The sequence below is a fragment of the Lepisosteus oculatus genome, chromosome 5 (genome assembly GCF_040954835.1).
Source record: "Lepisosteus oculatus isolate fLepOcu1 chromosome 5, fLepOcu1.hap2, whole genome shotgun sequence".
Classification (NCBI taxonomy): Eukaryota; Metazoa; Chordata; class Actinopteri; order Semionotiformes; family Lepisosteidae; genus Lepisosteus; species Lepisosteus oculatus.
Window position 1 is genome coordinate 33,078,384 of NC_090700.1, and position 27,772 is coordinate 33,106,155.

General features: G+C 36.6%; 1 protein-coding gene across 2 annotated transcripts in view; it reads left to right on the plus strand.

The window, feature by feature from the left end:
- The first annotated feature begins 9,371 nt into the window (after positions 1-9,371).
- Positions 9,372-27,772, plus strand: part of ngfb (nerve growth factor b (beta polypeptide)) — a 40,797-nt gene continuing 22,396 nt past the window's right edge. For both annotated transcript variants that reach the window (XM_015342140.2, XM_015342141.2), the window contains exon 1: positions 9,372-9,531. The gene's annotated coding sequence lies outside the window, so the exon portion shown is untranslated. The remainder of the gene's footprint in view (positions 9,532-27,772) is intronic.

The following is a 27,772-nucleotide window of genomic DNA, read 5'->3' on the forward strand; positions in this document are numbered from 1 at the left end:
TGGGGAAACACCCAACACAAAGGTAGAAATAAAACTGAAAGTTACATGGAACTACTGTACAATCCTATCTTGGTTGAGTTTTTTATATTTAGTCCTTGAGAAGTACTGTACCATCAGCACACAATCTAATACACATTTACAGAAAATGACCTGGAATATTTGGTGACCAAATAATATTGTAATATTTGATTATCTAACAGCTAATTGAACACTTTATGTCAGAATGTACAAAGTGACACAAAATGCAACCCCATTACTGGTTCATACTAAATAGTGCAACATGAGGTTTTAGTCAAAATGATCCTTAGACCCTCTGGTGTGTAATGTACAGTACATTGTTAGGATTTTTCATGTCCAAATAATTAGAAATTTATGGGACCAAACACTATTTATCACATGGGACCAAAAGTAATTTATTAGGTTTCGACATTTTAATATTCTTCCCAGGGTGGCATGGTGGCACAGTGGTTACCAGTGTTGCCATGCAGCACTGAGGCTCTGGGTTCAATTCTATCTACAGTACATAGAATTTGTGTAACGAGCAGTTCTTTCCGGGCCCTATGCGGACGACACGATCCGGAATAGTGAAGACACAAGGGGAAAAATAGTCATGCAGGAAAAGGGTCTGGAGACGGGGAGTCCAGGAGAACAATCCATATAGGTAATCCAAAAGAGTAATCTGAGACAAAGGGTAGAGTCCAAGGCCAGGGGATCCATCCAGGGAGTTAAAACACGAACCGGGTCGGAACCGGCGAGGGGAACCAGGAACTAGGAACAGAAAGTTAAAAGCATAACGGAGCCAGACCCCGGGCTCTCATGATGTGGAAATCAATGAGGAACCAGGAGTGAGGCCCGCGTCTGGCTTTTAAGGGGGAACGGGAATAGGGAACAGGTGCAGACAATGGGAGGGAACGAGGAAGGGCTGGAGCTCCCTTAAGAGGAGGGGTTAGCGATCGTGACAATTTGTATGTTCTCCCCCTGTTTATGTGGGTTTCCTCTGGATGCTCCGGTTTCCTCCCACACTCCAAAGTCATACTGATAAATTAATTGGCTTCTGGTCATATTGGCTCTTAAATGAGTATTTGCGTGTTTGTGTCAGTGTGATGGACTGGCGTCTTGCCCAGAGTGTACCCTGCCTTGCATCCATTGCTTGTCAGGACAGGCTCTGCCTCCCCCACCAACCTGTATTGGGTAAAGGGGTTAGAAATTGGAGGGATATTCTTCCCAGATTAAAATAATTGTTTGACTAATTAGGTAACACAGATTATTAATGACACCATTGTGTTGGTATAAATTGTTGTGAATCAAAGCAAAACTGAACCTTCATCACTCTTCTTTGACTAAGGCTAGGTTACAAAGCTGCCAAGCAACTCTTGTGGGTAGTGGAGGTATGTGAAGAATGCAGCTAATTGTTATTGTTTAAGCCTTACAAGTCTGTTCGCCACTGTAATTAATAGTTTTGCTTCTACCCTGTTTGTGTGCTCCAATCAGGAAGCAGAAATAGACCGCTTTAGCTACTCATTCATATGGTAGGCAGCTGTCATTCATTTACGAGCATTCCTGCCATTTCCTATTGCTCTGCTCATTTACTAACAGAAAAATTCCAAAAATACCTACCCCACCTGACATTGCACTGACATCAGGGCTTATCTTTTAATAATTTTAAATATGTCAAAGAATATCCCAACTATTTTTTCAGAAAACTTACCCAATCTGCTAACTCTATTTTAAAGAATCAATGTATGTGGCCTATTCCATCCTTTTAATTTTACTTAAATCATGAATTATAACTACTATAAAAGAACTCAATTTTTGCAAAAATTAGGGTGCTTGTTTTTATTGCTGTTTCTACTGTTAAAATCAACATATCATTACTTGTACGTTCTGTAGTATTTTATAGTACAGCAGAATATTTTCTTCACTTTCTTTTCATTTTTCATTTCTTTTACAACTGGCTCTACTTATTTCTTCTGCAGGCAGTGGCGGAGAGGTGGCAGGGAAGGTGAGGTTGTGGTGGTGGACTGTTACATTTTCCTATTCAGTCATGCTCCTCTCTGACTGCAGTACTTCTAGTCATGCTTGCCCCCTTACCAGGGCTGTGTCTTTGCTTGTTTACTCAGAATCCCTGGCCTTGGGTACACAAAAGGGAGGATTCTGGGACTTTCATCCGTGGGAGTCAAAAACGTCATTGAGTCATTGCATGAGGAAGTGGCAGGGACGAGTCACCTGGCATAAGCTGTGGGAAGTGGGAGGCCTGCCACAGTCACGAAACAAAGCAATGGACAGGCCTCATTGTGCCTCTAAGGTGACACAACAGCACTAATTAGGGGATGGAAAGGTTACTGTATATGGAGGCTGCTGTTTCATTAAAGTTAATAAAGCTGATACAATAACTTTCTTTTAGTCATCATTGAATCAGGTTCTCAGTCATATCTTCTGGTTCCCAGTCTGCACCAGAAATAACTGAAATAACTTTTTTACATTTATACCTGAGTTTTAATTATATGTTTTTCTAGCTATACTGTACCTGGATATTAAACATTGTTTGGTCTGCTATTGTTTTTATTAAATCTAGGATTATGTTCTTGAAGTTTTTTTTATTCATAAAAAATCAGTCAACTTCCAAGCATGTTAACCTTTTTGCCATGTGTTTTTTTACATTTTTGCATTTGAAGTTTCTCCCAATTTAAGGGTATATGAACTAAAGGTACTGTAGATCTGAAGTCAATTTAAACTGACCTTCTAAACAACAAAGGAAATATTCCTTGGTTTGCAGGAAAAAAATGTAAATGGCTTTAGTGATTCAAATGCATTTGAGGATCCATTTGTTTTGTCTTAATTTTTCCAGAGATATTCTACTTTGAACTAAAATCTAAATTTTAGTTGATCACTAAGATAATTAAAATGTAGTCAATTTTAATCCTAAAATCAAATTTTATACAAAGAATCTCAATTGGACAACAAATTCTGTCACCAAACCACCTTAACATTTTTAAAGTAATCTATGAATAAAATGCTGCATTATACAAAGACAAATAGAATATTATTTTTAGAAAAGTGCTTGAACGTGACCAGGTTAAACAGTTCATCAACTGACATCATTCTGTTTAGAATGCAAGCAGATATTATTGAGTAACTGTATGAGATCTTAAAATCCTGGGGATAAAGAGAACTTTTCTGGAGCCCTATTTTAGTGGACAGGTTACTGACATGTCACATTCCTGGTGGTTTCTCAAAATGACTAATTCAAGAACCATTTTGCTACTTAGAGTTACAACAAAGGCCAAATAAAAGCTCACACTAATCCCCTTCCAGACAGCGTTTCTCTGAGTCCCACAAAAAGAAAAAAAAAATAACTTGCCATGCAGACATACAGTAGTGGGCAGAGGAAAGAAGCATCTCTGTTTTGGGTTAATATTTTCAGTTGAAAGTACTGTAGCAGTGTCCTCTCAAAAAATCAGTAAGCATCAGAAAGATGCTAAAGAATCAATGGAGGACAACCCAGAGAAACCTGTGAAACACTGCCCCCTAGTCCTCCCCTGGAGTCATTCTGGTGTTGTGTTCTCCAGTGCTGTGCAACGGATATTATAATTCCAACAAACTTTGATTTGCGCTTCATTGGTGTTTGTGCGGCTTAATGACCTTTCATGTCTTGAGGCCTGTGTTTTCAGAAAGTGTGGTGAGTTTTGGAGGCTTGAATTAGCCTGATACTGTACCACCTCATAAAGTCTGAATAAGTGAATACATCAGCCAGGTAAAACTAGAGTAAGGTAGCAGAACAATATAAGACATGCTGTATATTAAAACAAAAAGCACTTAACAAAATTGAGATTACATTTTATTCATTAGTGTCTGTGTTTTTTTTATTTTCTATATACAGTAAGAATGTAACATTGTGGTAAGTCAACACACTAGTCTGTTCTGCAGATTGAAATTATTTCATATATTTTTTGTTTACTTTTCTAATGTACACATACAGTCTCTCACGTTTTAGTTATCTTAGTGTTCCCAGTTTACTTAATTGATTAGGTCAATGCCTTGAAAAACATAGATATCATTAAAGAAGAATAACTTCAGTTGAAGGGTAAAAAATGAAACTCAGAGAGCAGAATGTGGAGTCCTTTTTTGAAGTGGGCACTGAGGAACATTTAAAAGCTGCCGTGGAGCACAAAATTTGAATTGAAGTTTCAGTAAGCTGCATGCTGAAGAAGATACTGTACAAATTCCATAGTAAAAGGACCATCTTGTACTCTCACCTCATTAATTTCTCAGGTCTCAGGTCCAGTGACAATAGTCAAGATTATTGTCTGAGTGAAACAAGTAACAGGTTTACTCCATGCTGAAAAAAATTCCTTTGTAGCCTACGCATGCTGACGCAGCTACCCATCTGAACTACTTATTGTCTGAGTGTTTATTAAACTTATCTCATACTGAATGCTGAATTACATTTGTTACAGATTTGAGTGATTTAAGAAGTTCAATTCTGCTATACTCCCAAAATTGATCAAATTGCCTATTAGAGTCTATTGTGTCTGCAATGTTCGAAATTGACAATAGAAGGCAATTCAGTAAATTTGGTGGGGATTAACTGAAATACCACAGTATTTTACTTTAATTTCAAACAGACCATAGAACCATATTTTTCAGGCACCAGACCTATTTCTTATTCTACATGTGCTAAATTTCCAAACAGATAGCGTTACATAATAGAAAAATAGCAGAGGTGCATGCTTTGATTTTTCCTCTCAAAGATTCTTAGTCCTCCAGGAAACCGTTAATACATTTGACTCACATACTATTGTGACCTTAGGAGGTCTGCCAAATGGAAGCCAGATGCACTCTCAATGGGATACAGTAATGATAACTCCAGGTTCCAAAGGTGGGACTGAAATTTGAGACTGCCTAGGAAGTAGGGAGTGAACCAGTGCATCTGCTTTATCAGGGTCTTAAACGCTGTTATAACAATAAATCCAGGCGGTTGCAGCAACGCAAGAGATTAAACACAAACTCAACATCACGTGTATGAAGCACTTTGATGGATCTCAAAGGAGTTCACTAATCTACTCATGACCAAATGGGATGGAATGGCCAAATCATCTAAACAGTCTTAGCTTTTTTATGCAATTCAGTGCATACATGAATACTATGATTCCTTCACTAAACTCTGAATTTCCTTTAAAACTGTTTTTTGATTTCTGTTGTTAACAAGTTCAGCTGTACTATAATCTATATTTCACAAACAGCTCTTCACTTATAGTACAAGACCAATACTCATTTATATCAACTTTAAGTGGTACATAATTGTTGCTTTCAAGTAATTATTTCTGTGGAAAATTGTTTCCGTTTTGTTTTTTGAGAAGTGACTTATGAAACAAAGGACAGAGCCAGAATCTCAAAGTGATAAAAACTAATAAGAATGTAGGAATCAAAGAAAGAGAAAACCACCCACTATAAAGTATGCTCATTCAGAAGGGTTCCAATTCGAAATACAAAGATCGTGAAGGCAATGCATCACTGTATACTGTATGTGTACAGCTCTACAGTACTGTAAATAGAGTGTTGGGACAACATTAATATCCAACAAATACAGAAAGGGCTGCCAAACAAGATAATTTTTTTTCAGATGCTCATCGTAAAACACTGAAGTAGTTTTGGGGTTTTACTGCCGTACACTGTGCCTGCATAGGCAGGCTTCGAAAGTCCAAGAAACCTCATGAACATCTTCTACCCTGTGTGCGTGTTAAAGAGTCCATATTTAGAATTAGCCAAGCCTTTTTCTTGTGGTTCATTGACGCAGCTCCCCACCTTAAGACAAAATCCCATGCTTGTCCATAGCACTCTAAATATCTGTTTCTGGCCACGTAGCATCACTGATGACAAAACACCTCAAATATTCGGAATTCTTTACAAAACTTACTCTTTTTTTGGCCTTCCTTACTTCCAGCGCCTCTCAGACCAGGGCGACAGGTGAGAGTGCCCTTGGGGTTAGGTGTTGTCCTTCAGATTCTCAGCCAAGTGGCTTGTCAACAATGGCAAGTGACTGACGAGGCCACTCACACCCAAAAAGTGGGTTAAAAAAATGTTTTCACATTTGTTCACGAAAAAATTTGGGAAAAACCACAAATCTTGCAGAATAGGGATTTTTTTTGTGTGTGTTAAAATGGCACATTGGATTCTCCCATGTTGTGTAGAAGGAGAAAATGAATAGAAGTACAAAAAATATCAAACACAACTTTAAAAACCACTAATATCACAATAAATAATGAAAAGAAAAAAAAACTAAATCCCTTAGATCCCTTAGAAATGATTTGAGTGTTATAATTTATACTGTCATAAGAAAGGTTCTTTTACATCTTAACTATATGACAATGATACATCATAAGCTTTATAATATTAATGTATTTAAAACTGTGTTCCAAATTTCATATGTTTAATGCTTGTAAAATAAACAGCATGAAACACACAAGAGCTGATGACTAAAACAGTGGACAGTATGGGGGATGCATTTAGACAGGTGGACGAATGTATTAAGGCACATTTATGTTCACCTGTGTACATAATGTACAGAACACCTGGGACACTGCTGTCATTAAACATCCTCCAGTTTATATTGTTGTCCGTGCTTCTAGTAAAAACATTTGAAATAGATATATTAAAGATAAGCCCGATACAAGCCGGCCCTAACCTAAAAGATTAAAATAAAACGAAACCAAATATATTTATTGAACAGATTGAAAAGAACTGTTTCCATGTGAGGAAACATACCATTGTATCTTAGAAGAATGCAGATAGAAGCACTCAGCGGAAAACCTATTAGAGAGGGATATCACGCAGTGCAAACATTTAGCACCACTGCTTGCAAAGAAAACTTTCCAAAAGCTGAACAAACTGCAAATCTCATGTAAAGAATGGGAGGAGGAACAGTCAGGGAGTGGGAGGCAAATCCTCTATGTATTGAGAAGTCATTTTCAAAGCAAATATTTAATTGATGTGACAACAGAAATATTATCTGCCAGATGCAGACCCTTCCTTCTTAGTGAAAGTGCACTTAGTGAAAATGTTTATAGGGAGAGGTTTTTTTTTTATTTCTCCTATAAGTAATGCCCCTAATATATAATCAGATTATGTTGGATTTTATAATACAATTACTGTATGTAATACATATTTATTGTGTAATTTTAAAATAATAACAACAACAAAGAATTGGATACATGCACTGCTGAAGGCATTGAAAGTGATATCCCTTGGATCGGGCTGGTAAGCGTTCACAGTGGCAGGGTGTTTCCCCTGAGTGTGCTTGTTGTGTTACGTGAGACAAGTGTTGCTCTCTGAAAGGCAGGTGTGGTCAAGATGAGCACTGCAGCTCTCAGCATTTACTGCTCTACAGGTGGCTGTACTGCTAGTGCTGAATTTGATCAGCGGGGGCATGGTGCCATTCTTCAGCTCAGAAGAGTACCCTACTAATTTCTAACTTGTTTATGACACAAAAGCAAATGCTAAAGGCCTGTTCTGTGAAAAGATTACATTCATTAAGGTCAGAATGTGGAATCATTAAATGTTTACTTCTAGCCTTCAGAATAATAATAATAATAGCTTACACTTATATAGCACTTTTCTGGACACTCCACTCAAAGCGCTTTACAGGTAATGGGGACTCCCCTCCACCACCACCAATGTGCAGCATCCACCTGGATGATTCGACGGCAGCCATAGTGTGCCAGAACACTCACCACACACCAGCTATCAGTGGGGAGGAGAGCAGAGTAATGAAGCTAATTCATAGAGGGGGATTGTTAGGAAGCCATGATTGATAAAGGCCGATGGGAAATTTGGCCAGGACACCGGGGTTACACCCCTACTCTTTTCGAGAAACGCCCTGGGATTTTTAATGACCACAGAGTCAGGACCTCGGTTTTACGTCTCATCCGAAGGACGACGCCTGTTTACAGTATAGTGTCCCCGTCACTATACTGGGGCATTAGGACCCACATGAGCCGCAGGGTGAGCACCCCCTGCTGGCCCCACTAACACCTCTTCCAGCAGCAACCTTAGTTTTTCCCAGGAGGTCTCCCATCCAGGTACTGACCAGTCTCACACCTGCTGAGCTTCAGTGGGTTGCCAGATGTGAGTTGCAGGGTGATATAGCTGCTGGCACAGCAGAATAATTTATAATTTCAGAGAAAAACTCTAAAATCTGTGTAAAATTGCTGCCACCCCATCCCTCAACTTCAGTATGCATCCTGATAACATAAAAAAAAGCCAGGAACCTTCACTAGGTATACTTGAGAGAACTTCACTTTAACATTACTAGTGCAAAGTTTATGGGATTTCTTAGGAAACAAGGGGGAAATCTTTTATACATAAATATTAGTATAAGTCTTTAAGTCTATACTGTATATCACAACAAAATAAATCTGCCATATATATGTAAATTATTCAATGAAAGTACACTAGGAAAAGATACTTAGTCATTATGTGAAGCAATAAAAGTAATTTACTCTGCAAAGAACAGCAAATCTGAAATTAGTCTTGGGAGCACCTATGCAGTTTTAGAATTGTATGTTTCTCAGAAAGCTGCAGGAAAAAAAAGCTTAAAAGCCTTAAAAGGATTGCTACTAAAAGATTCTAATTAAATTCTCTAACTTAATAAGATCTGAAAAAAAATTTATCGCAAGAACGGAAATTGCAGACAAATATTTCCTTGGCAAACAGAAGGATAGGAAATGCTTATAACCTTTCTTCTACCTAGTATAAAAATATAACCTTTAGTGGACCAGTGATACTGTAAATGCTTCGGCATTTAAAAATGTTGAGTTTTCAAATGCTGGTCACCATCCCTCAGTAGTGATTTAAAGACATTGTTTAGGTTAATACAGTATCCTTTCCTCCCTTGGGTTGATAATAATTTTCTCCAACCTGTGCTTCTCCTTCTGTGGAAACGTAAAAGATGTGACCTTACATACTGTATCACCCCGTTTAATGCATTAGTTTATATATCTGTGTACAGGATAGATTTGTTGTGATTTTTTTATCCTGGATATAGGCTGAAGATGGAAATTAGTGTTTCATTTGAAGTGACTCAAAGTGACCAGTGACTTATTGTTAGTTGTCTCACACTAAGGCATGACTTTTATAAGAAGTCTGCACTTGAATGAGCAATGCAAAAGAAGCAAACTTCTGACATTCAATAAAGACTCTGAATTTTGTTACATTAGCAAGAAGGAGAAAACAAGTGGCTCTCTTCCTTCACTTCCCTCTCTGTGATGTTTTGGAGACAGCTAGGCAGGCACTAGGACCCACAGGTTTTGTCTGCTAAGAGGAAAGATACTGGGAGCTTTCTGACTAAGTTTCAGTACAATCAATTTCTCAAAGAGTGTAGGAGTTAGGCTAGTGTAAATGGCAGAACCTGGCTTTTAAATCTAAAGAAGAGGAACTTGGAGTGACTTTTGGGAATAATCCTGTGGACTTGTGTGCAAGGTGGAATTAAGCTTTTGTGGACTTTACACTTGGCCAGGGAAAGAACAGTCTGAGGTAGGAAACTTTTTTTTCTGCTGTTTTCTCATTCTTCTGTCGCGTGCTTAGAAGTCTGGTGAAAGAGACAGTTGTGTTGATACTGTACCTGTCGGAAAGGAAAGTATAGATTATGTCATCACAGAACGTCTGTAGCTGTACTGTAGTACTGTAATTACATAAAAAGCAAGGCATATGAAGTAAAGCAAATAATATTTTTTTTTTGCAGTCCACTTAAAAACAAAAGTTCAGCAGCCCCTCCAGGGAATTATTTGTCTGTCAGTCATATTTAATGCCAAACCCCCCTAAAGACAGAAGTGAACATGTTCCTTTTCAGATGTTTATTTGTCCCAACTTGCCAGGTCCTAAATGAATAGTTGCAGTTTACAGCTGCCCAATTTCCTCTCTAAGAGCCACAGTACCTACCTGAGCTGCATGGACAAGTCTTCAGTGGGAAATAGCCACTCATTGATACCCTGTGGGATAGCCCCCCTGGTTTAAAGTCATCAGGTTACAGCAATCATCATTGACTTTTTTCATTCTTTCTTTTGAAGATAATATATACACACCTCATGTTACACAACTAGTAAAACAACTTAAATGTAAACCACAGTTAAATGATGGCTTTTTCAATGTTGCATGGACTTGTAAAACACTAAATCTATTACTATTATTATATATAATAATTTGGTGTGTGTTACTAAGAAATAATAAAAGTATTAGCTCGGACAGAAATAAGAAAGAATTTCACAAATGTACAGGCATAGAAAGCACTAGAAAGAAGCTAGATTGATTGCAACTTCAGGAAAAGAATCCATAAGTGAAACCAACTGTAACCTTAGTGAATTTAAAATAAACCAAATTCCTGCTGTACTGAAGATTTTCAAGGAATGAACTACAAAAACTCAAATGTTTATAAAAACTCAGATGTTAAAAAAGAAAACCTTCAGAAATAATCTATTTTATTGTACAGTCATTATTATAAACATGAAGCATTGTAGCATTGCTAGTAAATATACTTAAAGGAAAAAAGAGCAAGAATCAACAGCACTTGTTGCTTTCTTACTGCCTCTCAGTGTGTTTACTTTATACAGTATACACTTTGAATAGTACATACGGTATTACAGAGCATAAAAGCCTTTAATACTCCATTTGTATATACTGTATTACATATTATATACTCTTATACGAATCTAAATGAAGAAGGTACATTAAAGTAGAAATTAATTCAGTGTTCTTAAAAAAAAATGTTTTACAAATGGATTTAGAGAAAAGTTCTTTTTTTCTCAGGCTGCATTTAAACAACATACAGATAACTGTTTAATTCTTCAGTAATGTTATTCTTCAGTGAACAAGAAACACAGCAGTTTTCTTCCCCGTACATGTGCACACAGTTATTTGTGAGTGAGGTGTAATTTCCCTTTCAATTAAATACTTGTGACGCACACATTTACTCACTCCACAAACATTCCGTAAGTATTCATACAGTATAAAGCCACTTACCAGCATTAATGAGCTCTCTAAAAGCACAGAAAAAGTGTGGCAAAGGTACTTGCCCTTTTAATCTGTGTTTTGTTAAGCACCTTCTTATTTTTCTATGGCTTTTCTGTCTTCATTGATCAAAGGGCAGCCAAGGTGTTATTGAAGCTGATTTTTACTAATGACTTAACAGTTGACATAGGCTGCACACTCTTTGAAAAGATATGGTTGCAGAACACCTACTCTTCGATTGTTGGGATTGATCTTTGTTTTTGTACGTCTTTCCTCCACAAACCATTTTAGAGATAGGGTCAAAAGCCAAACCCTGTTGACAGATACCTCTGCTTGCCAGGGGAAAGGACTGGGGTCTTGGCTGCAGGCAGCTTAAATAAACGTTCCCCTTTTTTCTGCAGTCACAGCCTCAAGGCTTCCTCCGGCTGATCCCTGGATTAGCGTTTGAAAAGCATAAAGCACATAAAAGTTGCTAGTTGAGCATGGAGGTGTTGTAGTGTGAAAAAGAAAAAGGGTGAAAAACCTCAAACCGAGCTCAATGGACAAGTATTCAAGTCTTCTTTTCGTACAGTTGGAAAATAACTGTATAAACATCATACAGTTATGGCAGATGTACTAAATAACAGGACTGATTTGTTTTCTTTACAGAGCTATAATTCTGTCATACATTTAATGTAATGTATATCTAAATAAAAATAATTAGAACAAAATGTCTTTGCTTTACCACATTTTTCAAATAATTTACTTTACAGCAATTCCCTGTATTAATTTTAAATACATGCATCATGATTAGCCTTTTTTTTTAGGATGCATATGAGAGGTTTTTTTTTTACTTTCTCCCTGATTTAATTGTTATTGGCTTTAATTTTTTAGAAAATCAATTCAACTTTGTCCCAAAGATACCTAAGGTGTAATCTTCCAGTGTGTCCTGGACATTGGTCCCAGACTCCCATAATCATCTTGCTCTAAAATCCCACTAATCTTATTTTCCACTTGTGTCCCCAAGTCCTCTTGTTGGTGGCCTTGAAGGTGGTTCCCAAGTTGGCTTTTTGACTCTCAGGAATTTAAGTACATACAGTAAATCAACTCCTACCATGCTCTTCAGTCTAAAAAGATTCAGTTCCCTTTAGTCTGCCTTAGTAACTTCAGGCCAGGAGTAAGACTGAGTTCTACTCTTTGTGTTGCCGCTAGTGCAGCAATTTCTGTCTTTGGCTTAAGACCAAAATCAAAGACATTTTCCAAATGAAGAATAACTACAGGAACATATAATTTTATCATGGCTCCCCTTGATGTAAATTCTACACGTTTAATAATATATTCAAGCATTGTGTTGGCCCTGTTTAATTGCTCAATTTAATGTCAATTGAAATGCTTCATTGAACTTATGTGTGTTAAATCCAACTCCCCAGGTGTCCACCCAGCTCTGAATGTTTTCTGAGTCCTCTTGAGTTACTTGTGATGTAAGACTCAGCTTAGTTTTGTATCACATGTGCAGCTTTGACAAGTCTACTCACTACTCCATGTAAGAGTCTAGATCATTGTTATTGCAGCGAACATCCCTACACTCTGGTTCAGCAGGACAGAGTAGGTTGGAGAGAGGAGTCAGTTCCAACAGAAAGGGGGTTTATTGCCCTTTAGTTTACAGTGGGCGTGCTAGTCACTGGGAAAGAGAGAGAGGGGATAGAGACAGAGAGAGCGACTGCAGTCGCCTGTACCAAGGCACATGAAGAAATAGAAAGGTGAGGGGATCCCCTTCTCTGGGGTACTGCAGGAGGAAACACATGCAGTCAAGGTCAAGGATAAGGGTGCAGCAATGCAGTCAAACACTGGGAGGGGCAGCAGAACACTATAAAAAAGATAAGGAAGAGCAACAGTTCTAGGGTACCACCAGCTGATTCCTCTGGTCCCCCACTAATGACATGCTGTAGCCGTAGGGCAACTTTTCTGTACTTTTTTATTTTCTGTTTTTTAACAATATACAAATGTTAACTTGTATTTGTGCAGCCTGGTGTTTGAGAATTCATGTCTTTTCATGTGCTCGTTGCAAATGCTTTCTGAAAATCCAGATATATGTAGTGTTTTGCCACTGTTCAAAAGCTTCCCAAAAGACTTCTGAACATGTCAAGATCTGATTTTCTTGTAAGGTGCTTGGCGTTACTGTTTTAAGTTTTTTTAACCTTCTGATGAAGTCACTAAAGGTTTTTATTTTGCTCTTGTATCCATTGTTTTTATCTTGTTTGTCTTTTCTTGTGATCCAAGAAATGCATATTTCAGTGAATACTTGTGTTGTTTGGCGCTTTTATGTTATTTTAGTGAGCACATTCTACAGCCTTGGGTCAGTTATGATAGTAAATGCAAAAATATCCTTTCCTTTTCAGTGTCTTACTACTATATTTAACATGATTAACCACTGTTATCATTCAGTTTAGTTCCATGTCTAATTTATTTTATGTGGTTTATAAAGTAAATTATAACTGTAGTATTACGGTGCCTATTAGGAGCCTATTAAAGAAACCTAATGTTTAGGAAACCCGTGTTTAGTTTGTCTTCATGCACTCTTTGGAAAGCAAGATCTAAAACTGCCATTAACACGAAAAATAAACCACTGTACTTCCATGTTACAGAGTGGGCTTCAGAGGCACCTGATATTGAAATCAGGTTTTTTTCTACCGCTCTCCTGTTTGAGCCAAATAAAAAATAAGTTTACATTCAGCTGACCAAATGACATTGCTAAAAAGCAGCTTCTTGTTCATGTTCCTTTTTTTTTAACCCAAATATTCACTACTGTCTCTTCCCCTGTGTTCTTTCTTCTCTTGGTGAAACCTTAATACCATATTCTCTATCCATCTCCTGCAGCAAATCCTAAACTGCCCCTTTTCTTCAGAAGAATAGTTTGATTAAAAATGTGTTTGTCTACAAGCAAAAAAAGTCTGGACATGTATTAGAAAATGAGCACTTTTATTCTGCAATAGATTCAATTTGGAATATCACAAGAGGGAAGAAGTGGAACAGTGCTTCAAAGACTTTCACATTTGTGAAATGATTGATGGTTTACAAAACAAGTAAGGCTTATTGCAACACATTGTCATAACTTCTGGAGTAATCTGGTTTAATACAGACCCAATCCAGTTTGACCTCGCTGGTTTCACGGTTACTAAATTGGTTATGACAAATCCAAGTTAAATCTTTTACCTTTTGATTATTAGGCTTTGTGCCACCTACTGCCAAGCCCAGTATCTTTCATGCACTAAGTTTCCTTGTCAGGTGACCATGAAAAAAACTCCACTCTGTAACATTTTGCTTTTTGTTCATTTCAAAGATGTTAGTTCATTGCTGCTGTCCATCACAGTGGAAAATTAAAGACTAAAGTTTAAAAACCTGGAAGATCTTTGAAATCTGTACATGTAATCTCATTTGTCCATAGGATTTAAATACTATGGTTAAGTGGTTATTTTTAATGAGAATTATGGGATTCTTATAGTTTTTAACCCCTCACAATATACAGTTGTTCCATTTTAGCATATTACAGAGACCAAAAGATTTTTTTGAAGTTTCACATTTATTATTACTAATATCATATCAACTCTATTTCCTGTTCTTTAGATAGTTTAGAGGCAAGTTTGGAAGAAGCACCTCTGTTGGTATACAAAAGCATGTTGAGCTACAGTAATTTAAATCGCCTTTATGAGAGGTTTTGATAAAGAATGGGTTAAAACCTGCTTCTGACATTCATGAATGAGATAAATCATTCTGGTGAATTGGTTTGGAACACATAATATTGTGTGTCACGGTGTGTACAGAGTGTTCAGAAAACTGTATTCCTCCAAAGTCTGACTCACTTAGAAATTACATAGAGGATTCACATTTTGTTTTTTTCTCCGCTTTGATACTGCAGCAGCCACATGCTAAGAGGAGGTAGTTTGAGACACAAGACCCTGGTGTTGCCCTCTAATTTTATTGAGGACTATTGAGACAAGACAGTATGGGCTCCTTCACCAGGAGGAATCAACTAAGCAGAGCACTGGCATCAGCAGGAGTTATCAAACTGTAGGTACCCCTGTTGGCTTGGGAGCCCACATTATACTTGATGCCTGGCACATGGGAGGGTATAAAACATTGAGCCTTGCCACTGGCAAGGATGTCCAGACTTGCACTATTTATCTGCTTGTGACTTCTTTGCTACTATAATAAGGAGCAAACACTGTGCTTGAATTTAGTGCTCAAATTCATAGCATCTTCATTCCTAAGAGTTGTGTTAAATACTACAACATGCCTGCCTTAATATGGCTTGTCTTTACATGACACAAGCAATTAAATCTTTTAAATCCAGATGGTGTACTTCTTCAGTGGGATTTGATACATTATAATTTTGCTGTTTTATTACCATGCTTATGGTATATGTCTATGCATTATCATCTTGTTATTCATTGTCAGCCCTTAGGTTTTGGTGTGGATTAAGTCTGTGTCAGATTCCCTGGACATTCTGAGCTGCACCTGTGAAAAGATTATCTGTTTTCTACAGTAAATGTAACAGGAAGTGTTTGCATGCACAGACCTCTCTTCAAGCTTGTAAATATCATAATCATAAAATATCATGATAAAAAAAATCACACAACATTCTCATCTGGTCTCTGAAAGGCACATAAAAGTGTTTTAAGTAAATGCATTACATACTGTAGAATAAGGAGCAATATGTTAAATTTAAAAATACTATGACACAAGTATAAGAGCAACCTACTGTATACTGTAATCATCCATAACAACATCCATAACCGTGTTTATCTGTATATTCCAAGTTATTTTTAATGTTTCTTAAATTCTATAATTTTTTTATAATGCACACACAAGCTAACTTTTCCTTTCTTTTTTCCATCTTAAATTTTAGAAACATGAAGTGCCTGCGTTGTTTATTTTTAATTTCAGAAACGCTAAACGTTGGTGGGAACGACGTTTCTGAAGGTTTCACGTCATTTTCTGATGTATATATATATACATATTCATATACTGTTCATGATGTCAAAATCTAAGGTGACTTAAAGGATGATGTGTTTATCATGAATCTTAATACATGATCTTATACTGTAAACAAAATCGATCCTTATCCATTTGTCTCTATAAGGGTGTACAGTACGTCTCTTACTAAAGCAGATGAACATTAGGACACTTCATTAATGCTGGACTCAAATTGTATATTACAGTACGACCTTCTTTATTCTGTGCACAATGCATTCTTTCATAGAAACAAATGTGTGATGGGTCACGAAAATTAAATTTATTCTCATATTGGGGTTAATATTTAAGCAATGATTTCAACACAATATAACAAAACAAAATGTTTAATACTTAAAAAAACTCTACATAGAAATTAACCCTGTAATTTGGTCTTGGTCTTTAAATCAGGAATGGGAGACACATTGAACACAATGAACATTGATGCATTTCCATTAAGTTAAGAACAAACCCATACACATCTACTGATAAAAGTTTCTCTTAGATTTTTTAAAAACTAATATGTGTAAATTAACAATGTCATGATGTTAAGATTAGTTAGGCACTGTTAATAATTGTTTTTTATGAATAGTTGAGTTATTAAAAATAAATTAACTTCTTGTGTAAGAAATATTTATATTTCATCTTTAATATATATATTGTTTATAACTTTCAAAACTTTCAAAAATCTGATCACAACTCACAGTAAACTATGCAAGAACAGGCTATACAAATTGCTGTAATTGGTCATCCATTCTGTTAATCAATTAATCAATTAGATCTAATTGACACATTGTCGGGTACTTCTTGTCAATAACATACTTTGTTCTTCTCTATCTTTTGTACTGTCTACACAACTTTCAGGATGCACTACTGATGTAAAATGTAGATTACTTTTGCAAAGGACTGTATGAGGTATGAAGGCAGGGTATTGGCAAGATCCAATTTGTTAGAAGAAAAAAATATATGATATAATTGATTAATCGGTTTTGGGTAACCATTTCACAATTAAACAAGGAAAAACACAACATGAGTATGAGACATACTGTAAGCATAAACTCTTAAGTAAACACAGTACAGGCACTACATAGCATTACAATGTACAAGCCGCAAACAGTGCTTTTGTAAAGATGTCAAAAATAAAAACACAAAGATATGAAAAGGCTTCAGGGGTTTCCTGGAAAAGAATTACCTTTTTTTTTATTGTTCCCATCATTAGGCTTCTGTGTAATCTGTAAGGGCTCACAGTGTTTGTGTGATCTTGACTTGTGACCTACAGTATGACCATGACTGGAGCGTCCTTCTGAAAAGCTCTTGCAGAACTTAGTGTGATGAAAGGCACTAGATAAGTGTGAGTAACATTCAATTACTCCTTCATCTGCAAGTAAACACCCAGTCCTACATGAGCAGCTGAGCGTGGCACTTGATGCTGATTCAAGTCATTCAGCAGTCTTTCATTGCCAAAGGAAATGATTAGCTCTAACAAGAGCACGCTCTTTTGTATAACACCACATCTAACCTCTCCATGACTCAGAGACAGCGTTCTGCCACTTGCTATGAAAGCTGAATAGCTCTATTACACTCTGTGGGATAATGGGTTGGTGCCAAGTAGTTATGAAAGAGAGAAACTGAATAAAATTCAATACTGGAGCAACAGATACTATAATCTACACACAAAATGAATCCAGATATTATATGAAGGAGAACACAGGTTACAAAATAAATATTTTTAAAGAAACCTACTTGAAACTTTCTGGGTTAAATAAATTGTTCTACATACACCTTTTCACAAAACTGATTACCCTGAAGATGTCCTGATTATTCCTTTTTTTAATTTGAAAGTTACATTTTGTTTTTTGCATCTGATGCATGAAGTTAAATCGGTCTTTTTGGTGGATGTAACTTAATGATGCAAAGTATGGATTCACTTTCATTAAACTAATATGTTAATTTAAATTTCATTCTGATTTGAAGTTGTATAGGTCTTATTATTTTATTCATTCTTTTCACTTCACTAGTGAATTGCAGGACACAACATCTCTTACAAATGAATTATAAAAAGTGTAGCCTTGTGAGGTAGTGAGAAAGGCATTTTTGAGAGAGCTTACCTTTAATTGTAAAAACCTACAGAAAGAGACATTGCTGGTCTGACTGAGTAATTATCACTCAGAAGGGATGGAATTCCAAATAAGGCAATGGAGCTGATTGCATAGGCTCTATGTGGAATTAACCACTCCTATGGGTTAATGAAGAGGATTATAAAAACACCAAAACATGATATCAGGGTTTCAGTCTGCATCTATACTCCAGCCTGGAAGGAGGGAGAGGTCTCAGTAGAGACAGATTGGGCTAGTATGTGGGTCGAGTGACCTATGGATGCTTGACAAAATCCATCTTAGGATGTAACGAAGGGTGTGTGGGAGGGCTACATATTAGTTTGCTACACTCAATGGGCCTGAAATGCACTGCTGTTCTCAGGGTTGGTCAACTGAAACAGGGCTGACTGCTCCTGCAAGAGTGGAACATCATGTGGCAAGGTAGCTGCCTACTTTCTCCCTTCAGCTCAAAAAGGTGTCTAGATACTGTAACACTAACAGTATGTAACAGTATGGGTCCTGAGTACTCTCTAAGCCTTACCATCAAAAGACAGATGGGCAGTCTCAAAGAAACTGGGGGGGCACTTAAAATGGAAAAAAATAAGTTTTATCTTTTAAGGTTTATCTTTGAACTGCAAGTTACAATCTGAATGACTTTATGCAGGATCATTATAAAACACATTTTAAACTATTATCTGTTAAATTATAAAAAAATATTATTTTTTTCCTACTTCTTGGATACATTGTAAAAATACATTGTAATGAACGTTACAATTACAACATGAATTGTTAATATCTGGGCATAAGCACAATAAAAGTTCCATGAAATGTACTGCTTATGAAAAAAACAAATTATGCATTAATACTGAAACCTAAGAAGAAGTATTTATAGAGGAACTAAAATGTAACATATTGGTCAGCGTTCAAAGTGTCCAATGTTAGAGCTAAGGTGCAGCAAGAGATGTGTAAATCCATGAGAAGATCACTCACTTTAAGTTCCAGTACAAACGCCTCTGATTACAGTATCTTTGGCTTCTTGAGATGAGTTTCTAAGACAGAAGAGAGTAGAGGTACAAAGAAGATCAGTTTTGGAAATGTGAACTTTTAAACTAAGATCCAATTAGAAATGACTACCCTACAGTAGTTTCATTTAACATTTTAGATATCGCAGTGGAGTAAATGGTGGAATTGTGCAAAACACAGTGTTGCTTGTTTGCTACACTCTCTCATAGTATTATTTACTGTTTTTTTAATAATGTTTTTCCTTTACATATTAGAAAAGTTTAATACTAATGCAATGGTGTCCTTTACAGAGTGTGACACCTGAATAACATCTGTCCACCCACTATGAGCAAGCCACTTATTCCTGGTAAAGATAGACAGAACCTGAATCCTATCCTGGTGTGTTAGGCAATAGTACCTAGGGGACACTTATAGACACCAGCTAATGTCTTTATGTGCGCCCATAGAAAACTCAGGCAGACAAAGGAAGGGCATGTGCATGTCCTGCACATTAAGTCATCCCAATCTGGATTCAAACTCAGGACCTAAGAGCTGTGAGGTAGCAGCACTAAAACTTTGTGGTAAATGTGGATAATTTAGATATATAATTTAAAGCAGAAAAAAAATGGATGGCTTACCTGGCTTACACACCTCTAACGAGTGAAATGCTATGCCAATTTCATTTTTGGGGGGCAATTTGGCACAATGCATTTAAAACTTGTTCTTTGCAATGCTCAGATTGTGGCTGTGGCATAATTATCCAGTGTCAATGGCGCTAACATTCAGCTCTCAACACTGCAAGTGAGCACATTGCTGCTGTACTGTTCTGTCGGACCAACTTGAAAGGTAATTGTTTGTTTCATCCTGGACTCATCTAGATGCCTTTCAGCTTATTCCCTCCAGAGACTTCTGTAACCATTCTTTAATATGCCAGACTAGTGGAAATGATCACAGCACAAAGACAGCAAAAGACAGAAAAACAACTCCGATACAGCTGATGTACATTACTCAGATGGGAATGTTCAACAGATTCGGTCAGGTCAACACCCTCTACTACTTGAAACACTACTTTATTTAATGTTCAGGTTAAAGGGAAAAAGTGTTCTTATCTTCACTGTGTGCACAATCATTACTCTCTTTTATTGCAGACTGTAGAGAAACACACAATTTCTGCTGCTGATCTTTCAGATATGAATGCAAGCAAAACAGACATTGTTTTCAAACCACATGAAAGAATTACATTCTACATCATAATTATATGTTATCATTTACTCACACATCAAGTGTAGTGTGTCATCTTAATCTGTATACCTTGTTCATCAGTGAAAATAACTCTCAGATAATCATTGTTAAATAAAAGAAGGAGCTGACAAAATAAACACTTTTGTGTGACAGCCCTTAGAGAAAACTTTACTGCTGTGTCATTTAATGGTTTTCCTCTACTAGTTATCAGTTGATACCACAACATCCCTTCTGTCATGGAGTGTCTATATAATTTCCAAAAGGGCAGTCCAAGACAGAATTTTATTATATTTTTCCTTTTACTAGTCAAACCTCGTGTAGAATGCAGAACACCGTTCTGGTAACCACATTGTGGAAGGGCCATTACTTATCTTTAAAGGAAGCAATAAAGATTAGTAGATTAATTTGTAGATTATAACACACATTACATGTTACACACATACAGGTACTGTAAAAGCTTCTAAAGACAGATTAACAGGAGATTTATGAGGAGAGCACACATTTAATATAAGTTCAGATCAGCAATGAATAAGGTCCCAGGGAAATAGAATAATAGTGAAGAGCTTTTAGAAGTGAAAATCGGAAGCACATTCTATTCTATTACATTAGCAGGAGTCTTAAACTGCTCAAATATGTTGTTATCTTAACAGATTTTTCAAGAAATGGCTGGATGAAAGTAACAACCTCTCACTTGTAACCTTTCTGAGATTTTTAAATCATTTTCTCTACCTGATGGAAACAACCATAATATGCTTCTAGTTAATCTGAATAGACAAAAATATTCTACAAGTAGTTCATTTGAATTGATCAAGGAAATAAAAATTAAAAAATGAATCACTGTCAACTACACTGATTCTTTTGTATACTTTGACAATAAAATACATGTATAATAGGTGTTTTTTTTTACCATTTTTATGGTCTCATCGTGTACCATCCATATCTGGATGTCTAGAATGTTTTCATGATTAGTGTTTACTCTGTGCAGCTTGCAAAACATGGCATTTGCAAAAAGTGTTACACCTGTAATTTTTTTTTGCAATCCCATTGTGTTTCCCTGTCAATACCACGCCATTCAATGAGCACATACCGTAACATTGCTCCAGTCCAGGTGGCGGCTCATCGCAAATTACCCATTCACTTAAAGTATCATTGTTGTTGTACAGTATACAGTACATCAGTAGTGGATTGCAAAGCTAAAATTCTTCTATTACTGCAGATATTGGATCTTTTTTTAACTAATATATCCATCAAGCAGCTCTATTACCAATCTGCTTTGAACTGTATCATCTGATACTGTTACATTACAGTACGTTCTTCTGTTTATGACTTTATGGCAGACATCATTTGCCCTGCTATCAATAAATGTGCTGCAGCTGTATGTTGCTTTTTGTGTTTGTGATTAGTAAAATTGTAGCATCTTTTGAGTGTTTTTTCCTCATTAACCTAGTTTTGCCAGCCTTTTGTTTAGCAAGAAGTCTCTCTTCTTTTCACTGATTTTTCAAAGTCATCAGGTTTCTTGAATATTCTGCAAGCTGCTGTCTCTTTGCCTTGTTGTCAGACATTTCTCACATATTACAACTGGAGGTACTGGTTTTTCACAGGTTCACTAACACAGCTGTTATATTTTCTCAATTTCCATTTCTTTAAAGCAGGTTCAGTTTGGCTTCTCTGTTGTCTGGTTCATTTGATTTTTGTTTCTGAATAACAAATAATGGATTCTATTTATCACACTTTGCATTAAATAACAGTGCAAGTATGAGATATGAAAAAAATGTGTTTGCTCAGGTTTTGTTTGGGCAAGTGAAATTGTGTCAGGTCCAGACTGATACATGTTTGCATGATGCTTATATGTAATATGTACTGTAAGTATTTAGTGCAATAAAAAATATAAATAGAGGAAGCTAATCCCTTTGATTTACTGCTTAAGTCAAACAGATATCCCCCAGGGGACATTATAAGCATGCATTGCAGACCAGAGCAGTAAGGTGCCTTGCAAACGTTTTCATCCCCTACCAATTTTGTCACATTTTGAAGAATTACAAATTATACATATATACAGTATACATTAAAATCAGCTTTTTATTTAAAGCTGTGATGATCAAACTGAACACTTATATGGGAATGAAGTTGTAAAATAAAACAAATATGAGGATAAAATGTTCTGAAATGAATTTACTAATTGTAAAAGTATTAAGCCTCCTTGGTGGAAACTTTTTTGACAGCAATTACTGCTCTGAGTCTCCTTGGATAGGTCCCATCATTTTGCACAATGGCGTGGTATCATTTTTGCCCATTTACTTTACTCAAGGTCATGAGACACTGAAATCCACCACTTTAGTGTGGCTTTGGCTTCAGGTCATTGCCTGCTGAAATCTGAAATTTTGTCTAGGTTTTAGAGTGTTATTTGACTAAAGTAGGTTTCCTCTAGGATTCTTCGATATTTTACACCATCAATTTTCCTCTCAATTGCAGCTATCTTCCCAGTCTATACTGATGAAAAACATCCCTGTAGCACAATTTTGGTCCTGCACCAAAAATAACACTGCATTTAGCCCAAAAAATTTAAATTGCTGGCTTGTCCGACCACAAAACCTTCTGCCACATGTCTGCAGTATCATTTACATGATTTGTTGTAAACTTTTTTTAAGTAATGGCTTCTTTCTTGCCACTTGCTCATATAGCTCAATTGGAATGGCAGCCTGATTTGTGTAGTGTCACTTTTTAATGATGGACTTTACCATACACAAAGGTACTGTACAGTACGTATTTTTGATCAGCAGCAATGAAAAACATACCACTTTGCATGTAGAAAAAAAGGCCCTGTCTTGTGTCTTGTGTAACCACAAAACCTCCTGCCACATCTGCAGTATCATTTACATGCTTTGTTGCAACCTTTTCAATAATGGTTTCTTTCTCACTGCTCAAACATACAAGACATCTGTGGGTAGGCACCAGGTTATACAACAAATGCTTTGTAGATCTTTTAAAGTCATAGTCGCCTTCACAGTGGCATACCTTACTTAAGAATGGCCTAGATCTGGGTAGTGTCTGGATGGTACGACTCACATTCCATTTCTTAATGATCCACAATTTTAAAAAGTTTTTTACGAACTTTTCCTTTTCTCTTTTTCCCTGATTTATCATAGAAACCTCCTTGATGTTCATGCTTGATTTGTCATGTTACTTTATGTGTTGTGGCTTGAAATTCAGCAAATAACTTTAGGGTCTTACAAAGCAGATTCATTTACTCACAAATCAAATGAAACCAGTTTGATTACACACCTAGACAGAAAACATTACACTAATATTGTGACCTTTCAAGCTTATCATTTGTACCGTAACTAATTGCAGGTTGTCACAGCAGAAGAATTGAATCTTGAAAGCTCATTCTGTAGGAGTGCGGTAATGTCATCAAAGTTCACACAAGGATTATCAGATTTATCAGGAAGTATACAAAAAAATCATACTGTAGCTCCTATAGAACAGAACAGAAATCTGTAAGCAAATCTTCAAAAATCTTGTTGCTTCAAATGAGACTTGTGTAATGGCAATAGCTACAGTATATGTCTTCTTGCAGCAAATCCAAATGGCTAGTACTTTTCGTGGGAGCATTTAGCCTACATACTGTATGTTCACCACAAAATCCAACTGTTTGTTTTGTACATAAAAAAGACTGTCAGGGAGGAATTAATTTATTGAATAAATAAAGATATGCTAAATAAATCTGGATACAATGAAAGGCCATAATCATGATTTTAAAATGATGATTTTGTGCAATCTTCACAAAATTCTCTCATAAGAAAAAGAAAAAATCTTCTGCTGTTTCATTGCATGTTACATGACATGACAGTCCCTTGAGGTTCAGGGAAGTCTTCTGCCTCCTGCAACCATTGGGACAGATGTCTTATAGAGTATCACAGATTACTTTAAATTCCACACTTTCCAGACTTTACTTGTGCACAGTGCTCACATGAAAAAAGTTCAGTTTATAAATATGTTGCTTAATTATGATCAGAGCATTTAGGGTGTCAGCTTTTTATAATACAATGTCTTGATAAATAATCACCAAATACTTGGGGTGATTAATTAATAATCTGGGGGATTTTTTTCTTATTATTTTTTCTTATAATGAATATTCTAGGGGGTATGGCCGTTATGGGAAATCTGAGTTACTTAGCCGATCATGTATGGAAGCTCTAAAAGAGACAGAATATGTTTTTTATATATTTATTTTGAATAAGTAAAATATTAAATCATGGACAGCGGATAGGGAGTGGATAGGACCGCTGCCTCACAGATCTGGCTTGGGATGCCTTCTGTATTGAATTTGCATATTTTCCCTGTATTCTCCAGTTTTGTGCCACCTCGCAAAGACATGCTGGATAGGTTAATTGGTGTCTATAAAGTGTCCATGTGTGTGGCCCTTGATGTGCCAGAATAAGTTTAAGGTTAGGGTTAGGATTGCCATTTCTTCCTGGGCGTGACCATGTGCAGATCGCATTAAGTCCTCTGTCAATCTAGGAAGAATAGAAATAGCCTAAAAACGCTGCTTCCCATTTTCTTCCACATCCCTGCTTCAGTATTTCCCTGATCCTCCTGTGGCTGTGGCTTAAGACTAAAGGTTTGGAGTCACAGACGATCTCATACTTGTCTCTGAAAGATTACTAGGCAGTTTTAGCTCTGAATACATGTTTTGAGTCAATGATCCTGAAGGCCAATGGGAGACATTTTAAAAGGGCACAGTAATTTAACATCTGATAGCAAGAAAGGGTGAATTGGTAATGCAATATGAAATGATAGAAAAGGGCAGATGAATACCCTAAATGGAGTTTATTTGCATCCAGGAAGATTAGTCATCTCTGTTATCATACAACCATGATGTACTCCACCAAAAAGGCTTAGTATCTTATCTTAGAATATATCCAATGTCAAACATCTAGAAGCACCAAAGACACTTGTGTATAGTGTTGTAGGATGTATTATAAATTTGAACATCTGTTGTAATGTGTGCATGAATAAATACAGGAGTAAATGAGAAATATGAGGTTCATTTTCTTCTGTCAAATGTTATGAAGGGATGGTAAATGACCAGAATGACCAAAATGGCACAATGAGAGTTAATATAAATATCCTAAACTCTGCTGTGCTTATTTTAATTTGTGGTAGTGCAATGGACGTTATTTAAAGAATCTTATAGCCTGGTATTCTTTTGGTGTACCAGTAGTGCATGTGTCCATTAGTCTACACAACTTGGAACAGAACCACTGTGAAATCAGAATGGTATTTCTATTCCTTTCAAACAAACACTGCAATTTAAAAACTAAGTAGCTCAAGACTGAGTAAGCGTAAATGAAACACATATCTTTTTCCAAGTACCAGGCAATTCTTCACTTTTCCATACTGTTAAATTATGACAGGCAGTAATGAAAGGTACTATATGGTCAGCCTTTCTGGGGGATTTCCGAGCTTGAAAAAGTGGCAAGACAAACGTGTTTCAGAAAGTAATAATGGAAAAGCAGTTCTATCTTTACAAAATAATAAAAAAGAGATAAATTGGACTAGATTTGGTCAAAATCAGGAGAATAGCCAGCCTTCATAGCCTTCACCTGCTATGAAGTCAGTAGATTACTTTTCAAACAAATGGAGATAGTTTGACTATTGATATGATGAAGAGTTTGTAAAGCTGCCGATTGATTCTGGACAAAATTGTGATGCCGGTACGGTCAGGGGAGAATTCTTTTCGTACCCAATGCAGATGACACTATCCAGGGAAAGTGAAGAAATCACGGGGAAAAAGGCAGGAGACGGGAATGAAAACAGGGAGGCGTGTCCATGGAGTGCTGGTGGTTGGGGGAGGTGTGGCCGAGGCAAACAATCCAGAGAGGAGTCAACAAGGGAAATCCAAAACAGGGCAAAAGTCCAAAGCCAGGCGTTCCATCCATGACAGACAATTAAAACCAGAACCGGGTCGGGACCGGCGAGGGGAGCAGGAACAGAAACTAAAACCTTAATGGGGCCAGGCACATCCAAGTCCCGGACTCGCTTGGTGCGGAAACCAATGCAGAGCCCGGATTAGTGTCAGCATCTGGCTTTAAGGGGGAACTGAAAAGGGGCTGGAACAGGGAACAGGTGTGGGAGTTGAAACAAACAAGGGAGGGCTGGAGCGCCCTTAAGACGAGGGGTTGCGATCATGACAGGTACATGTGGCAGTCAGCTATATATGGTTTAATTAATCATAAGGCTTACTGGACTGTAGTTCAAACCACCATTTCCCAATATCTAACCCTGTATATTTTACAGCTGATCCCAATAATGTTACAAGAAAGAAATAAAGAACACTTCCATAAATACTTTAGGATGGCTGTCATGAATAGAGAAGTACAAAGGCTAAAAGTTTTTTTTTTTTATTTATGTCTTTGGATCTATTCAATAAAAAAACTGTCCTAGCCATTTTCCCAGAATTCCCTGCACTGCCAGGATTTTCCAATAAAAGGTGACATGATGCTCAGAAATAATAAACACTGTCATTGGCTTCTAATAAAACTGCCTATGCTAAAATTTATGAGGATAAATGTTTATAGTGTTTTTGAAATTTCACATCCATTTTCCATGTTTATACGTGATATGTATGGGGCATGAACAGAATTTACAAAAGTTATAGCTCTAGCTTGACACTTATTTATGTGCTTTTATGGAGTATTAACTAATTCTTTTTCTACAGAAACTCTCAAACTATTAAAAAAAAAACATTCAGGAGGTATACATTTAAAGCTTATGGGTAAAAGCTGAAAAATTATTTGGAGAAAAAGAAATATGAGTACTTCTTTTCTTTTTCTCCAAATAATTTTAAAAAATATATATTTTCTTCATAAGGTTAGAACATCCTTAAATAAAAGCAAGCACCTCAAGGCTTCAGTTGACTGTAAGACCATGAAAGAAAACAACACCTAAAAAAGTATACCAAGACCACATGATTGCTGAGTCCTAAAGCATACGTATTCCTATCCTGAGTTCAAATTGTGTAATTCATGAGCTGTGGAAAGAAATCCTCATTTTGAGAGGGGTACAGAGTACATTGCGGTTGAAATCCTTTAGCAAAAGATTAGTACAAAAAGGAGCAGCACAGTGTTGTACTGTATCAGTTTAAATAGTAAAAATGAAGGAAGGCAGCTCTGAATGAAGTAAGTGGCCTGATCTCCAATGTCTCAGAGAGTCTAGGGCTCTGTTTGGCCAGCTGGTGATTAGGTTGAACTGCAAATGGTCAGGAGCAGGAGGCTGAAAACAAATGTCATGTAAAGAAAGCAAAATGCATTGCAACAATAAAAGACTTAAAATCCCAAGTGCCTTTTCTAATCTTTTGGTAGCATTTATTCACAGGAATGCCTTTTTCTTTCACGTCATAAATTACCCAAGATTAATGACCAACTGCTGCCAAAAATTGC